At 39.0% G+C, this 15,063-nt stretch overlaps 1 non-coding gene across 1 annotated transcript; it reads left to right on the forward strand.

Moving 5' to 3' along the window:
* Positions 1-2,169: 2,169 nt before the first annotated feature.
* On the forward strand, positions 2,170-2,276 carry LOC139181778 (U6 spliceosomal RNA). The gene has a single exon (XR_011565519.1). It is a non-coding gene; the product is annotated as a U6 spliceosomal RNA (small nuclear RNA).
* Positions 2,277-15,063: the final 12,787 nt, after the last annotated feature.

The following is a 15,063-nucleotide window of genomic DNA, read 5'->3' on the forward strand; positions in this document are numbered from 1 at the left end:
TACTACAAATGAGCTGTAAGTTGCTGCTGTTGGCAATGTGAATGAAGAAGGTATTCATCAAACTTATTGTACAAATTTTAATATTTATAGAGATTTCAGTAAAGCTAGTCACTATTGCTACAAGTCTGACAAGTTCACATCCATGAACAAATTTTCAAGTTATTGTTCTCATCTTAAAGCAGGGATAAGAATGGAACCTGCCTCATATGATTATTGTTGTTTAGCTGTTCAGTCATATCTAAATTTTTGTGAAACCATGGACTATAGCCTGCCAGCCTCCTCTGTCTATGGGATTTCCCAGGCAACAATATTGCCATTTCTTTTCTACAGGGGAATCTTCCTGAGCTAGGAATCATGCCTGCATCTTTTGCGTTGCAGGCTGATTCTTTACTGCTGAGCCACACCAGAGAAGCCTAGGATATTTACATGAGATAATACATGTGAAACATATTTAATACAGGCAGACACATAACAAATGCTCAACTAAGAGCTTTCTAGCCTCTTAAAAAAAACATTTTTTATTATTTAGCATAATCTTTAATCATGAGATAGAGTCTAGACACCAGAATTGCAAAATAGGCAGCCCTTTGCAATTTGCAGTGGGAAAAAGGCAGAGGAAATGCTTTGCTCTAAAGTCTCCATGAAAGGGCCAGCTATTCAGCATCTGACCAGCCATTCTAACTCGCCTTTCAATCCCAGTGAAAGTGAATTATACAGTCATTTGAAGTACAGACCGAATTACAGGGCAAAAGAGAGCTCCCCTTTCTACAATTACATCTAGGGAATATTATTTTGTCTATGCAAAGAAGAAACATTATTCTTAGAGAATTATTTACCACAGTTTATAAACTGACCTTGTAAGATTTTAAAAAAATGCAATCCTCAATTAGGCCTTGAAAAATATAAAGTGGATATAGCTACAGTTGAAGGCACTTCATTTGGGTTTACAACAGCTCAAGTAACTTTTCCTGGCCAGCAGCTAAAACAGCTGATGAATGTCAGTGGCCAGAGATTCAGGCTTGGGGCATCCTCAGCTAAGGTGAAACAGATGCCTGGCAGCTTTCTAAAAACAGCTTAGCAGCCAAATGAGGGTAAACCATTATAGCAAACAAAGGACAAAACTTGAAGTTTTCTATGTAAGATTCCAAGATGTCAGTCTCTAAGCCAGGTCAGAAAACCTTCTGAAGTCTGGAAAATTTTTTCTTTGAAATGACTCTCAAGTATTTGTTCCAAAGTTTAAAGGGAAAGCATAGCCAGTGGCACCTGCAATTGACAAGAATGCAAGGTGTGCCAAAGGCCTACTCTGACTACTTTGGGCACCAGAATGTTAACTGCAATCACCATTTTAAAAAACCTCTTTCTTAATACTGGATTGAATTCTTCATAAAAGCAAAATATATTATATATATATATATATATATATATAAAATTGCCAAATTCTAGACCCTGTCAAATTTCTACTATTCTTTTCTCAACTAATTCTGAAATTATTCCCCCAGGCAGACAGTAAATAAATTAGGTCCAGTAGAAAAGATCCTAAGCTTCACACACCAGATCTAAATTCAACATTTATAAGGCATAAGACATTGAGCAAGTTGCCTTGGTTTAAAAATCTGTAAACAATTAAAAAAAAACTGTAAAAATTATTAAAAACATACTTATTTCACAGGATTATTGTGACAATTAATATGCAACTTGACAAAGTGCTTGGCCTATAAACTCTGCTTAATAAATATCGGTTCTTTTATTATTTTTAAATTATGTTTTACTTGATCTTAACCAGATCGCCTCTTCTGTTAATCATCATTCCTTCTTTTTTGGCTGAATCCTACTGCAGTCTGTATTGGTTACAATCAGCAGAGAGCTCTATCTTTATGCACGATTGCTCAAAACATTGGGTGTTCATTAACTCTGTCTACCACTCTGGCCATTTATGTCCTCATTAGCTAGTGCACAGATTCATATATAGCCAGAATTTAAGGCTCTCTTCCAATCAGCACTCTGAAAAAAAAAAAAAAGCCTGCTGCTGTCCAGAAAAAAAAAAAAAAAAAAACCTTTTCTCTCTTTCACCTCCAGGCTAAATGGAAAGAGGAGTTTTATAGTTTGCCCAGTATTTGGCTGCACACCACCCAAAAGCATTCAACCATTACTAATTAAAATGACTTTGTGGTGTTCACTTCAGCAGCATATATGCTATAATTGGAATGATTCAGAAAAGATTAACATGGCCTCTGAACAAGAATTACATACCAATTCATGAAGCATCTCATAATTTAAAACAGGCACTTTCATATATTGTGCTGAAAGTGAAAATGATTAACAGTGAATCCAACAATATCTTCCCAAATTGCAAATGTACTTACCTCTTGATCCAGCAATCCCAAGTCTAGAAATTTATCCTTTACATATACTGTTCACACGTATGAAACGATGTATTTAAAATGCAAACAGAAAAAACGAGGGTGTTCTCTATATATTGATACAGAAAAATATTAAAAATATGTAATAAAATACTGTTTCAAGATATGAAAAGTAGTATGTCTTAGATTAATATAAGAAAGGGGCATGAGAATATATATTCACATTTGCTTGCATTTTCATAAAAAAGAATAAACTAATAAAAATGATTGCCTATAGCAAGGATAGAAAATTATAGCCAGCAGACCTGGTGCCTATTTTTATAAATAAAGTTTTGTTGGAACACAGCCATGCCATTTGTTCTACATTGTCTATGGTTGCTTTTGCACTGCAATGGCAGAATTGAATAATTGCAACAATGTCCAGAAGGCTTGCAAGCCTAAAATATTTATTACTTGGGCCTTAACAGAAAGTTTTCCAACTCCTGACAATGCAGTAGGGGAATGGATAGGAACAGGGATGGAAGCAAGGCTTTTCAATGTACACACTCTTTTATATGGCTTTGGTTTTTGAACTTTTGAGTGACTGTATTGTCTTTTTGTAAGGAAATCTTCTTTGAATCTTCTAAATAGGAGAGAGAAGGCAATAAACCTGAAGCAGAGGTTTGTGTTTGGGGCCTAAGTAGCCCAGATAAATTTCTTAACAAATATTTGTGAAATTAAAAAATAATCAACTTAGAAAATGTTCATTTAAAATGAAAAGGAATAACATTATGGTCACTCTCTGTGTTGCACTCTCAAAAATTACACACATATACAGTAGTCTAAAGCGTTCATCTTTGACTATGTCATACACATATATAAAGCATACTAAGACCCAAGCACTGTGCTAGACAGGTAATGAGAATTATATTTGTTGATATTATGATTAGACACTTTTAATATAGTGTATAAAACTAGTTCTTATTATGTGTTACATGCCACTTTCAGTGCTGTATATACATTGCCTCATTTAATTCTCACAAAATCCCAAATTTATAACTTCAACCCAGTCTTCCTTCCTGAACTCCAGACTCATATAGTTACCTGTCTACTCAACTTCTCCACTTAAATGTCTAAAAGACATTTCAGACTCAATTCTGCCAAAGGTGAACTGTTGATAATTCTCCCCACACATACACCTGCTCCATCCACAGCTTTCTTTATCTTGTTAGACAGCAATTCTATCCTAGTTGCTCAAGCTGAAACACTAAGAGCCTTTCTTTAACTCATCTCTTCCTCTCACATGATATGTCTTATCATTTATAAAATTATCCAGAATCTGACAATATCTCATTGTATCCACTACTACCACCCTGTTCTGATGTTCTGGGCCATCATCATCTCACATCTAGCTTTGCCACTGATTTGTCTGTTTCTCTTCTTTTTTTAAAATTTTTATTTATTATTATTATTATTATTATTTTTACTTTACAATATTGTATTGGTTTTGCCATACATTGACATGAATCCAGCATGGGTGTACATGTATTCCCCATCCTGAACCCCCCTCCCACTTCCCTCACCATCCCATCCCTCTGGGTCATCCCAGTGCACCAGCCCCAAACATCCTGTATCATGCATCAAACCTGGACTGGTGATTCGTTTCACATATGATAATTTATGTGTTTCAATGTCATTCTCCCAAATCATCCCACTTTCACTCTCTCCCACAAAGTCCATAAGACTGTTCCATACATCTGTGTCTCTTTTGCTGTCTCGCATGCAGGATTATCAATACCATCTTTCTATATTTCATATATATGCATTATTATGCTGTATTGGTGTTTTTCTTTCTGGCTTACTTCATTCTGTATAATAGGCTCCAGTTTCATCCACCTCATTAGAACTGATTCAAATGTATTCTTTTTAATGGCTGAGTAATATTCCATTGCGTATATGTACCACAGCTTTCTTATCCATTCGTCTGCTGATGGACATCTAAGTTGCTTCCATGTGCTGGCTATTATAAACAGTGCTGCGATGAATATTGGGGTACACATGTCTCTTTCAATTCTGGTTTCCTTGGTGTGTATGCCCAGCAGTGGGATTGATGGGTCATATGGCAGTTCTATTTTCAGTTTTTTAAGGCATCTCCACACTGTTCTCCATAGTGGCTGTACTAGTTTGCATTCCCACCAACAGTGTAAGAGGGTTCCCTTTTCTCCACACCCTCTCCAGCATTTATTGCTTGTAGACTTTTGGATAGCAGCCATTCTGACTGGCATGAAATGGTACCTCATTGTGGTTTTGATTTGCATTTCTCTGATAATGAGTGATGTTGAGCATCTTTTCATGTTTGTTAGCCATCTGTATGTCTTCTTTGGAGAAATGTCTATTTAGTTATTTGGCCCATTTTTTGATTGGGTCATTCATTTTTCTGGAATTGAGCTTCAGGAGTTTCTTGTATATTTTTGAGATTTATTCTTTGTCAGTTGCTTCATTTGCTATTATTTTCTCCCATTCTGAAGGTTGTCTTTTCACCTTGTTTATTATTTTCTTTGTTGTGCAAAGACTTTTAAGCTTAATTAGGTCCCATTTGTTTATTTTTGCTTTTATTTCCAGTATTTGGGGAGGTGGGTCATAGAGGATCTTGCTGTGATTTATGACGGAGAATGTTTGCCTATGTTCTCCTCTAAGAGTTTTACAGTTTCCGGTCTCACATTTAGATCTTTAATCCATTTTGAGTTTATTTTTGTGTATGGTGTTAGAAAGTGTTCTAGTTTTATTCTTTTACAAGTGGTTGACCAGTTTTCCCAGCACCACTTATTAAAGAGATTGTCTTTTCTCCACTGTATATTCTTGCCTCCTTTGTCAAAGATAAGGTGTCCATAGGTTCGTGGGTTTATCTCTGGACTTTCTATTTTGTTCAATTGATCTATGTTTCTGTCTTTGTGTCAGTACCATACTGTCTTGATGATTGCGGCTTTGTAGTACAGCCTGAAGTCAGGCAGGTTGATTCCTTCAGTTCCATTCTTCTTTCTCAAGATTGCTTTGGCTATTCGAGGTTTTTTTGTATTTCCATGCAAATTGTGAAATTATTTGTTCTAGCTCTGTGAAGAATACCGTTGGTAGCTTGATAGGGATTGCATTGAATCCATAGATTGCTTTGGATAGTATACTCATTTTCACTATATTGATTCTTCCGATCCATGAACATGGTATATTTCTCCATCTATTAGTGTCCTCTTTGATTTCTTTCACCAGTGTTTTATAGTTTTCTGCCGGGAGCCAGCACGGGAGTCCCCACCCATGACAAGGTCATGTGGGAGAGTTCTGGTGGGCAAGGCAAGCCAGAACTCGAGGGGTGCCCCTCTGGACCTGCCTGAGCATCTACCCCAAAACCAGAGTCTGTTTTACTGCTTCATGACTTTCACCAACTCCTCTGACAGTAATGGGGGGCTATCCCCGACCACCTTTTCTCTGAAGGAAATCAACTTAAAGCTGTAGTTAATAAGCCTCCTGGACATAATAGGAGTGTTTAAATCCAAACCCCTCAGATGGCTAACTTGCCTGACAGGTTTACCTGGACTCCTACAGCTATGTATACAATTGTTTACAGTCTCCCAACTGCGAGAGGCATGGGAAGCTTAAGATATTCAAATAGTATAGAGCCTCTCGGGAGTTATAAACTGTCAGAATAGAACTAGTAGAAGATTTCATTGTTGAGCCAATGCTTGCTGCCAAGTTTCCACATCCCCTGTATTGTATCCTTGAATGTGTATTAATTAATATAGTTGGTATGTAGAAACAAAAAGTAGTGGCCTTGGTGTTAACAACTTTAGACCCTTAAGGTAATAAATTCTTTACTTTGTTGTAAACCCACTGCACCTCTGCCCTATAAGAATGCAACTTTATATAACACATTCGGAGGATGGTGCCAAACTTTAAAATAATTACTCTTAGAGAAAATAAGTCTTATGTTTGACAAACCTTTATCAGAGTCATTAAATGTTAACAGGCCTTCTGGCCAGAAGATGATGTAAATCACCTAAACCATTTGTATACGATAAGTTTGCAGAATACAAAGCCTGGTCTCGATAAGGATCAAAGACTGCTGACTTTGCATGATTTCACACCCTCTATTATCCTCCATGCACAACTTAAGGTATATAAGCTCCCTTTGAAAATAAAGCTACAGGCCTTGCTCAAAGCTTGGTCTCCCCATGTCGTTCTTTCTTGTTTCCTTTTCCTCCTTTTCTTTTCTGTTCTTCCTTCAGGACATTTAATTGGAGTGTGGGGGTCCTCTGGGACCACTTACTTGCCTGGGCTTCTAAGACCCACTCGAGAAGGTGCCTAAGGTGGGGCACCATCAGCGATTCAAGAGGGCTCCTGCAGCCTCCATGGTCAGAGCTAACCTGGTGTTACAGGTTATATTGAATTTCCATGTAAACCAGTTATAATGAGCCTGTAAAATCTCTCAGGCTTTACTATTCTAATCGCCAACGCTGTCCTCCTGAGGGAATCCCTGGATCCAACCGGGGCTGGACCCTGGGAGTTTTCTATATATAGCTCTTTTGTTTCTTTAGGTTGATATATTCCTAAGTATTTTATTCTTTTCATTGCAATGGTGAATGGAATTGTTTCCTTAATTTCTCTTTCTATTTTCTAATTATTAGCATATAGGAATGCAAGGGATTTTTTGGTGTTGATTTTATATCCTTCAAATTTACTATCATTCAAGCACCTTTTCTGGCCACAATACAGTAAGATTAGATCTCAATTAGAGGAGAAAAACTATTAAAAATTACAACATATGGAGGCTGAACAACATGCTGCTGAATAACCAACCAATCATAGAAGAAATCAAAAAAGAAATTAAAATATGCATAGAAACAAATGAAAATGAAAACACAACAACCCAAAACCTCTGGGACACTGTAAATGCAGTGCTAAGGGGAAGGTTCATAGCAATACAGGCATACCTCAAGAAACAAGAAAAAAGTCAAATAAACAACCTAACTCTACACCTAAAGCAACTAGAAAAGGAAGAAATGAAGAACCCTAAGGTTAGTAGAAGGAAAAAAACTTAAAAATGAGGGCAGAAATAAATGCAAAAGAAACAAAAGAGACCATAGCAAAAATCAACAAAGCCAAAAGCTGGGGTTTTTTAGAGGATAAATAAAACTGATAAACCACTATCCAGACTCATCAATAAACAAAGGGAGAAAAATCAAATCAATGAAATTAGAAATGAAAATGGAGAGATCGCAAGAGACAACACAGAAATACAAAGGATCATAAGAGACTACTATCAGCAATTATATGCCAATAAAATGGACAACTTGGAAGAAATGGACAAATTCTTAGAAAATTACCACTTTCCAAAACTGAACCAGGAAGAAATAGAAAATTGTTACAGACCCATCACAAGCACAGAAATTGAAACTGTAATCAGAAATCTTCCAGCAAACAAAAGCCCGGGTCCAGACAGCTTCACAGCTGAATTTTACCAAAAATTTAGAGAAGAGCTAACACCTATCCTACTCAAATTCTTCCAGAAAATTTTAGAGGAAGGTAAACTTCCAAACTCATTCTCTGAGTACCATCACCCTAATATCAAAATCTGACAAAGAAGCCACAAAAAAAGAAACTACAGGCCAATAACAGTGATGAATAGATGCAAAAATCCTTAACAAAATTCTAGCAATCAGAATCCAACAACACATTGAAAAGATCATACATCAGGACCAACTGGGCTTTATCCCAGGGATGCAAGGATTCTTCAATATCTGCAAATCAATGTGATGTACCACATTAACAAATTGAAAAATAAAAGCCGTATGATCATCTCAATAGATGCAGAGAAAGCCTTTGACAAGATTCAATACCCATTTTTGATAAAAAAAAAAAAAAAAAAACTTCAGAAAGCAGAAATAGAAGGAACATACCTCAACATAATAAAAGCTATATATGACAAACCCACAGCAAACATTATCCTCAATGGTAAAAAAATTGAAAGCATCTCCCCTAAAGTCAGGAGGAATAAGACAAGGGTGCCCACTCTCACCACTACTGTTCAACATAGTTTTGAGAGTTTTGGCCACAGTACTCAGAGCAGAAAAAGAAATAAAAGGAATCCAGATTGGAAAAGAAAAAGTAAAACTCTCACTGTTTGCAGATGACATGATCCTCTACATAGAAAACCCTAAAGACTCCACCAGAAAATTACTAGAGCTAATCAATGAATATAGTGAAGTTGCAGGATATAAAATCAACACACAGAATCCAGTTTTTTAAGAAACAAAGGTTCATTTAGTAAAGGCTATGGTTTTTCCTGTGGCCATGTATGGATGTGAGAGTTGGACTGTGAAGAAGGCTGAGCGCCCAAGAATTGATGCTTTTGACCTGTGGTGTTGGAGAAGACTCTTGAGAGTCCCTTGGACTGCAAGGAGACCCAACCAGTCCATTCTAAAGGAAATCAGCCCTGGGATTTCTTTGGAAGGAATGATGCTAAAGCTGAAACTCCAGTACTTTGGCCACCTCATGCGAAAAGTTAACTCATTGGAAAAGACTCTGATGCTGGAAGGGATTGGGGGCAAGAGGAGAAGGGGACGACAGAGGATGAGATGGCTGGATGGCATCACTGACTCGATGGACGTGAGTCTGAGTGAACTTCGGGAGTTGCTGATGGACAGGGAGGCCTGGCGTGCTGTGATTCATGGGGTCTCAAAGAGTTGGACATGACTGAGCGACTGATCTGATCTGATCTGATCTGACAGTGTTCTCCATAGTGGTTGTACTAGTTTGCCTTCCAACCAAGAGTGTAAGAGGGTTCCCTATTCTCCACACCCTCTCCAGTATTTATTGCTTGTAGACTTTTGGATAGCAGCCACTCTGACTGGCATGAAATGGTACCTCATTGTGGTTTTGATTTGCATTTCTCTGATAATGAGTGGTATTGAGCATCTTTTCATGTGTTTGTTAGCCATCTGTATGTCTTCTTTGGAGAAATGTCTGTTTAGTCTTTGGACCATTTTTTTGATTGGGTCATTTATTTTTCTGGAATTGAGCTTCAGGAGTTGCTCATATATTTTTGAGATTAATTCTTTGTCAGTTGCTTCATTTGATATTATTTTCTCCTATTCTGTGGAGAAGGCAATGGCACCCCACTCCAGTACTCTTTCCTGGAAAATCCCATGGATGGAGGAGCCTGGTGGTCTGCATTCTGAAGGTTGTCTTTGTTTCTCTTCTTGCACCTTTACCTTCTGTCTCCTACACAGCAGCCAGACTTAGCCCTTTAAATGCAATGTTGCTCATATCACTTCCTTTCTCAGTACCCAACAGTATCTTCCTTTTTCATTCCAAGCGGAGATCATTATCCTTTTTTCATCTGAGGCCTACTCTGACCATACGGATTAAAAAAATTCTGTCTACTCAACTTCTACCACAGCATTACTCATCCGTTTTACCCTTTCTATAATTTATTTTTACATATAATTGTCATCTTTTCACCTTGTGTCATTTCCTTATGTATGCTTTTTTTTTGGTCTGTGTGATAAAAAGTAGACTTTCAAATATTTGTTGAATTAACAATCAGTTTCTTGTGATGTGCAGATTATTTCTTCCCCCATTGTACAGAAGAGGAAAAAAAAAGGTTCAGACAGGTTAATTCATTTGCTCAGAAAATTAATCAGGGACAGGGCAAGGAATTAAGCTCAGGTACTCTAAAGTTCATAGTCTTAACAGCTCAGCAACTTCCTACAATTTATTGAGGCCATACCCACCTGTGTGTATATTTCCCAGGCACAAGGGTAGCTGTGAAGCAGGATCGGCAGTTGTCATGGAACTTGAATATAGCTCTCCAGAGAATAAAGCAAGAAAGTGTGAAAAACACATGCGTGATAAATTAGTGCCATTCATGCTGACATTTTCTGATATCACCTTACCTGGATAATTGGGAAAAGGCATACTTGAAGGGTTTTACCATTAACCTACATTTTCTTCTTCATTTACTCTTCACAGTCGTGTTAATGATACTTAGGCCAAGTCAAATAAAACATTTCTAACTGCCTGAGTTACAGAGTCATTTCATAAGTAAATATCCATTCAAGTTTCATGCCATGGCATGGTAGGAGTGTTTAGATAGAGTTCTTTGTGTGAAAGAGCCCCAGGAAGTAGAAACCTTTGTTAAAATGTGAATTGAGACTAAGCCTTCGGTATCTCCACTTCAGGTGGGTTCCAACTTGTAACACAGCCTAAGGGGCAGAGAGTGTACTGAAAGAATAGTTTCCACAGAGTTACTGTGACCTAGTAATTCTGCTCTCTTACAAATGCTTACTAAAAGATTTATTTTCCTAGTAATTCTGCTCTCTTACAAATGCCTACTAAAAGATTTATTTTGCTTAGTGAAAGCATTTAGAGGATCATGGCATGGAGAATATGCTTATAGTGCAGCTCCTCCTGGGATAGGGGGCTGGTGGGCTCTGGTGGAATTTGCCCTTCCCAGTTCCATGTGATTTGCCAGTGTCTACTCAATGCCCAGGGAGAGTAAACCAGGCCACAGCCTTTTAAACTGGGTCCTGGGGCTCTAACTGCTGCTGCTGCTAAGTCACTTCAGTTGTGTCTGACTCTGTGTGACCCCATATATGGCAGCCCACCAGGCTCTACTGCCCCTGGGATTCTCCAGACAAGAATACTGGAGTGGATTGCCATTTCCTTCTCCAATGCATGAAAGTGAAAGTGAAGTCACTCAGTCGTGTCCAACTCTTTGCGACCCCATGGACTGCAGCCTACCAGGCTCCTCCATCCATGGGATTTTCCAGGCAAGAGTACTGGAGTGGGTTGCCATTGCCTTCTCCCCTGGGGCTCTAAAGGGCTTACTAAATTTTGCATAATACTTTACAGGTGAACTTCACAGATCCTTTTGTAAAAGTGCTAAATTTTTAAAAATAACTTTTTGTGATTGCTGATTCTGTTTCCAGTCGTTCTTTCATCTCAAAATTACAGTATTTTTCTTTTCTCTTGTAGTGTAAGCAAAAGAAAACAGTGACTTAGAAAACTGATTCTAGAGCCAGAATGTCAAGATTCAAATGATGATTCAGTCATTCACTGAGTTCTTGGGGTTTTTGGGTAACCTCATCAATCTGTTCACTCACTGGTAAAATGGGATATTTTGAGAAATCTGTGGGATCAAATTTCCATCTAATGTTGTAATGTATGCAAGTACTTAATATAGTACTATATATAATCCTGATATATAATACTCTTATTCTAATACACTCACAAGTATGAGACCCTATAATGGACTTGGAGTCAGCAAGGCCCGTTCTGGAATCCCAGCTTTCCCATGGACAACTATGCAACTTTAAGTTAAGCAACTTTATTTCCTCCCACCAATTTTTTTTCATTATGAAATGAAAGTATCAAATTAACTAGCCTTAATTTTTTTCCAGTTCTAACATTAAATAATGGCCCCTAAAATTCTATAATAAAGATAAATCTAGAAAAAAGTTATAATATAGCTTTCAATTCTAAGTCTAAAATATTTTGCTTCATTGCCGGGAGCCGGCATATTGCATATTGAGTGCATATTGCATGTTGAGTGCAGCACTTTTCAGGATCTGGAATAGCTCAACTGGAATTCTATCACTGCCGGTAGCCAGCGTGAGGAACTCCACCCATGACAAAGGTCATGAGGAAGGAGGCTTGGCATACGCAAAGGCGGGATCAAGCCTCAGGAGTCTCCCTGGAAATTCTCGAGCAATCTACCCCCAAAACCAGAGTCTGCCTACTTTCTGCTTTGTGCTTTCACCTACACCTCTGACTTTACGGGGGGCTGTCCCCCACTACCTCTCTGAAAAAAGAGTTAGCTTACAGCTCCAGTTAATAATTCCTGGGTGTGACAGTGTTTAACCTACAAACTCCTTTGGAAATCCTCTAGCCTGCCTGAATAGGTTTTTCTGGCCTCATGTGATTATTCAGAGCCTCCCAACTGTGAGAGGCAGGAGATGTTCTAAACTGTCTAAACACAGATTCTTTTGAGTAGTTAAAAGATTGATTAGAAATTGTATTGGTGAAGGGATTTTCACTTGTTGGGCCAATGTTTGCTGCTAAGTTTCCATATCCCTTACCTGCTGTGTCCCTGGCAGTGTATTGATTAATATAATTGGTGTAAATAGTAGCTTTAATGTTTGTAACCTGGGACCCTTGAGTTAATTCTTTTTCTTGTTGTAGCCCACCACACCTTTGCACTGTAGGAATGCAACTTTATCTAATGCTTTTGGAGGGTGGCTCCTGACCAATCACCTTTAGAGAAAAATACCTTTTCTGAAGAAAAGGTCTTAAAATGTTAACAGGCCTCCGGGCCAGAAGATGATGCAAATCACCTAAGCTTTTGCATATGATAAGTTTGCAGGAAGAAAGCCTGGTTTGCTGCAAGACTCTACCCCTTCCCCCATTATCCTCTATGCATAACTTAAGGTATAAAAACTACTTTGGAAAATAAAGTACGGGCCTTGTTCACAGAAACTTGGTCTCACCATGTCGTTCTTTCTCTTACCTTCTGGCTGAATTATTCAGCCTCTTTTCTCCACTGAATTTTCCTACTGAGCTATCCTCATTCTATTACTCTTTATATCCTTAATTAACGTTTAATTAAGCAATTGTTCCCTGATCTTCGCCTACGCCGTCTCTCCTTCGAATACCCTGGTTCAGCCGGGGCTGGTCCCTGGCAGGTGGCGCCCGAAACAGGGACTTTCGAAGGTAAGCTCCCCAAAGCAATCAGAGCCATCAGCCCTATTGCTCCCCGTTCTCGGAACAACTGGGTGACCAGCCCTCTTGTTCCCCCACGGAGCAGTTTGGGTGACCAGCCCTACTGCTCCTCCCTCGGAACAGTTTGGGCCATCAGCCTACTGTTCCTCCCCCGGAACAATCTGGGTTATCAGCCCTATTGTTCTTCCAGTGTTCGGGACGGCTAGGACCCCACTCAAGGGTGCCCGCGGACCCCCCTGTAGGATAGACAGGGTGAGAGGAGTGGGAAGTATTGAAAGTGTTAAAGAGTTAGACTTAGAGAGAGAAAACGGTTTCTGAAGTTAAAAGGCCAAAGAAAAGCCTGATCTTTTTAAAAGCTAAAAGCTTTATCTTCTATTATACTTAATTTTCTGACATGGGTAACACTGAAACTAAGAATGGCAACTCTTTATACAAGTAATCTTGAAACTGTTAAAGAGGCTACTGTTAATTTAGATACTTGGGTGAAGGTAAAAAAACAACTAAAAACTTATCCTATAAATATGATTAAAAATGTTCTGGACCCTCGTCATGAGGCTGTGGGATAGTCTATGGGAGAGGCTATAGCGGTGGATGGTAGTGGGTCTCCACCTTCTGCGCAGATCATATTTTCTGCCATTGACGAATGAAAGGAGGGAGACTGTGCTCTACCTCCCGAGGAAGGAGAGGGCTTACAGGACGCTGCGGCCGGGCGCCCTGGCGAGCCCCCTCCCCCTCTACACAAACCTTTAAAAATTTATCCAACAATTTCTGATTTAAGGCGACTACTCCACCTCTGCTTGCACCTCCCAGGGCCTAAAAATTCCCCAGTTTACATCCAAAGTCTCCCAGAGCATTGCATAAGGCTGAAAAAGATAAAAAAGATTTCTTTTAAACAAAGGAGCTTTTTTAAAAAAAATACACAATATACAGAGCCTGCTCCTTGAAGAAAACCCCCTCAGGGGGGCCTCACCCAAGCAAAAAAAATAAATAAAAAGAAAAAAAAAAGTAAAAAAAAAAAAGAGAGAGAAAAAATAGAGAAAGATCTAAAGATAGAGAAAAAGCTAAAGAGTGAAAAGGAGGAACAGAGAAGGAAGGAATCAGGGAATGCAGCAAGATTGAGAAAGGAAGAAAGGAAGTTAGAAAAAGAGATACAGAGAGAAAGAGAGGGAGGAGGGAAGAAAAAGAGAGAAAGAGGGTAAAGGGAAAGAAACAAAGGAAAGAGAAGGGTAGCGAAAAAGGAAGGGGGAGAGAAAAGTGAGAAAAGCAGGAAGAGAGGAAGAGAGAGAGAGACTGTAAGGGACGCTGTGACCAGGTGCCCTGGCGAGCTCCCCCTCCCCCCCAACCCCTCTGCGCAAACCTTAAAAAAAAAAAAAAAAAAATCCACCACTTTCTGATTTAAGGCCATTGCTGCCGCCTCTGTTTGCGCCTTCCAGGGCCCAAGAGTTCCCCACTTTGCCCCCAAAGCCTCTCAAAGTGTTGCCTAAGCCTGAGGAAGATAAAAAGTTTTTTGAACAGTGGAGATTTTAAAACAGACTGCGTGCACAATATGCAGAGCACGCTCTTTGGAGAAAACCCCCTCAGGGGGGGGGTCTCACCCAGGCTAAGAAAAAAGCGGACCGGTAAGGGATTTAGCAACAATTTTAACCCCGGACTTGCGGTTGCTCCGATTCCAATGGGAGTGGCTGGCCCCCTGCCTGAGGGCATTGTAGGACTTGTGCTAGGGTATAGCTCGCTTTCTTTTCAAGGAATTTGGGTGGTGTATGGTGTAGTAGATTCAGATTATATTGGAGAAATTAAAAGTTTTGATCTCGCTGCCTACCAAAACTGTGCAAATTAATAAAGGTCAAAGAATAACACAGTTTTTGCTTTTACCTTACTATCAGACAAGAAAAACCTTGACTTCTCAAGCTAAGAGCCACAGAGCATTTAGATTTAGTTATCTAGCTTTTTGGGT

Source organism: Bos indicus, chromosome X, assembly GCF_029378745.1.
Source record: "Bos indicus isolate NIAB-ARS_2022 breed Sahiwal x Tharparkar chromosome X, NIAB-ARS_B.indTharparkar_mat_pri_1.0, whole genome shotgun sequence".
Taxonomy (NCBI): domain Eukaryota; kingdom Metazoa; phylum Chordata; class Mammalia; order Artiodactyla; family Bovidae; genus Bos; species Bos indicus.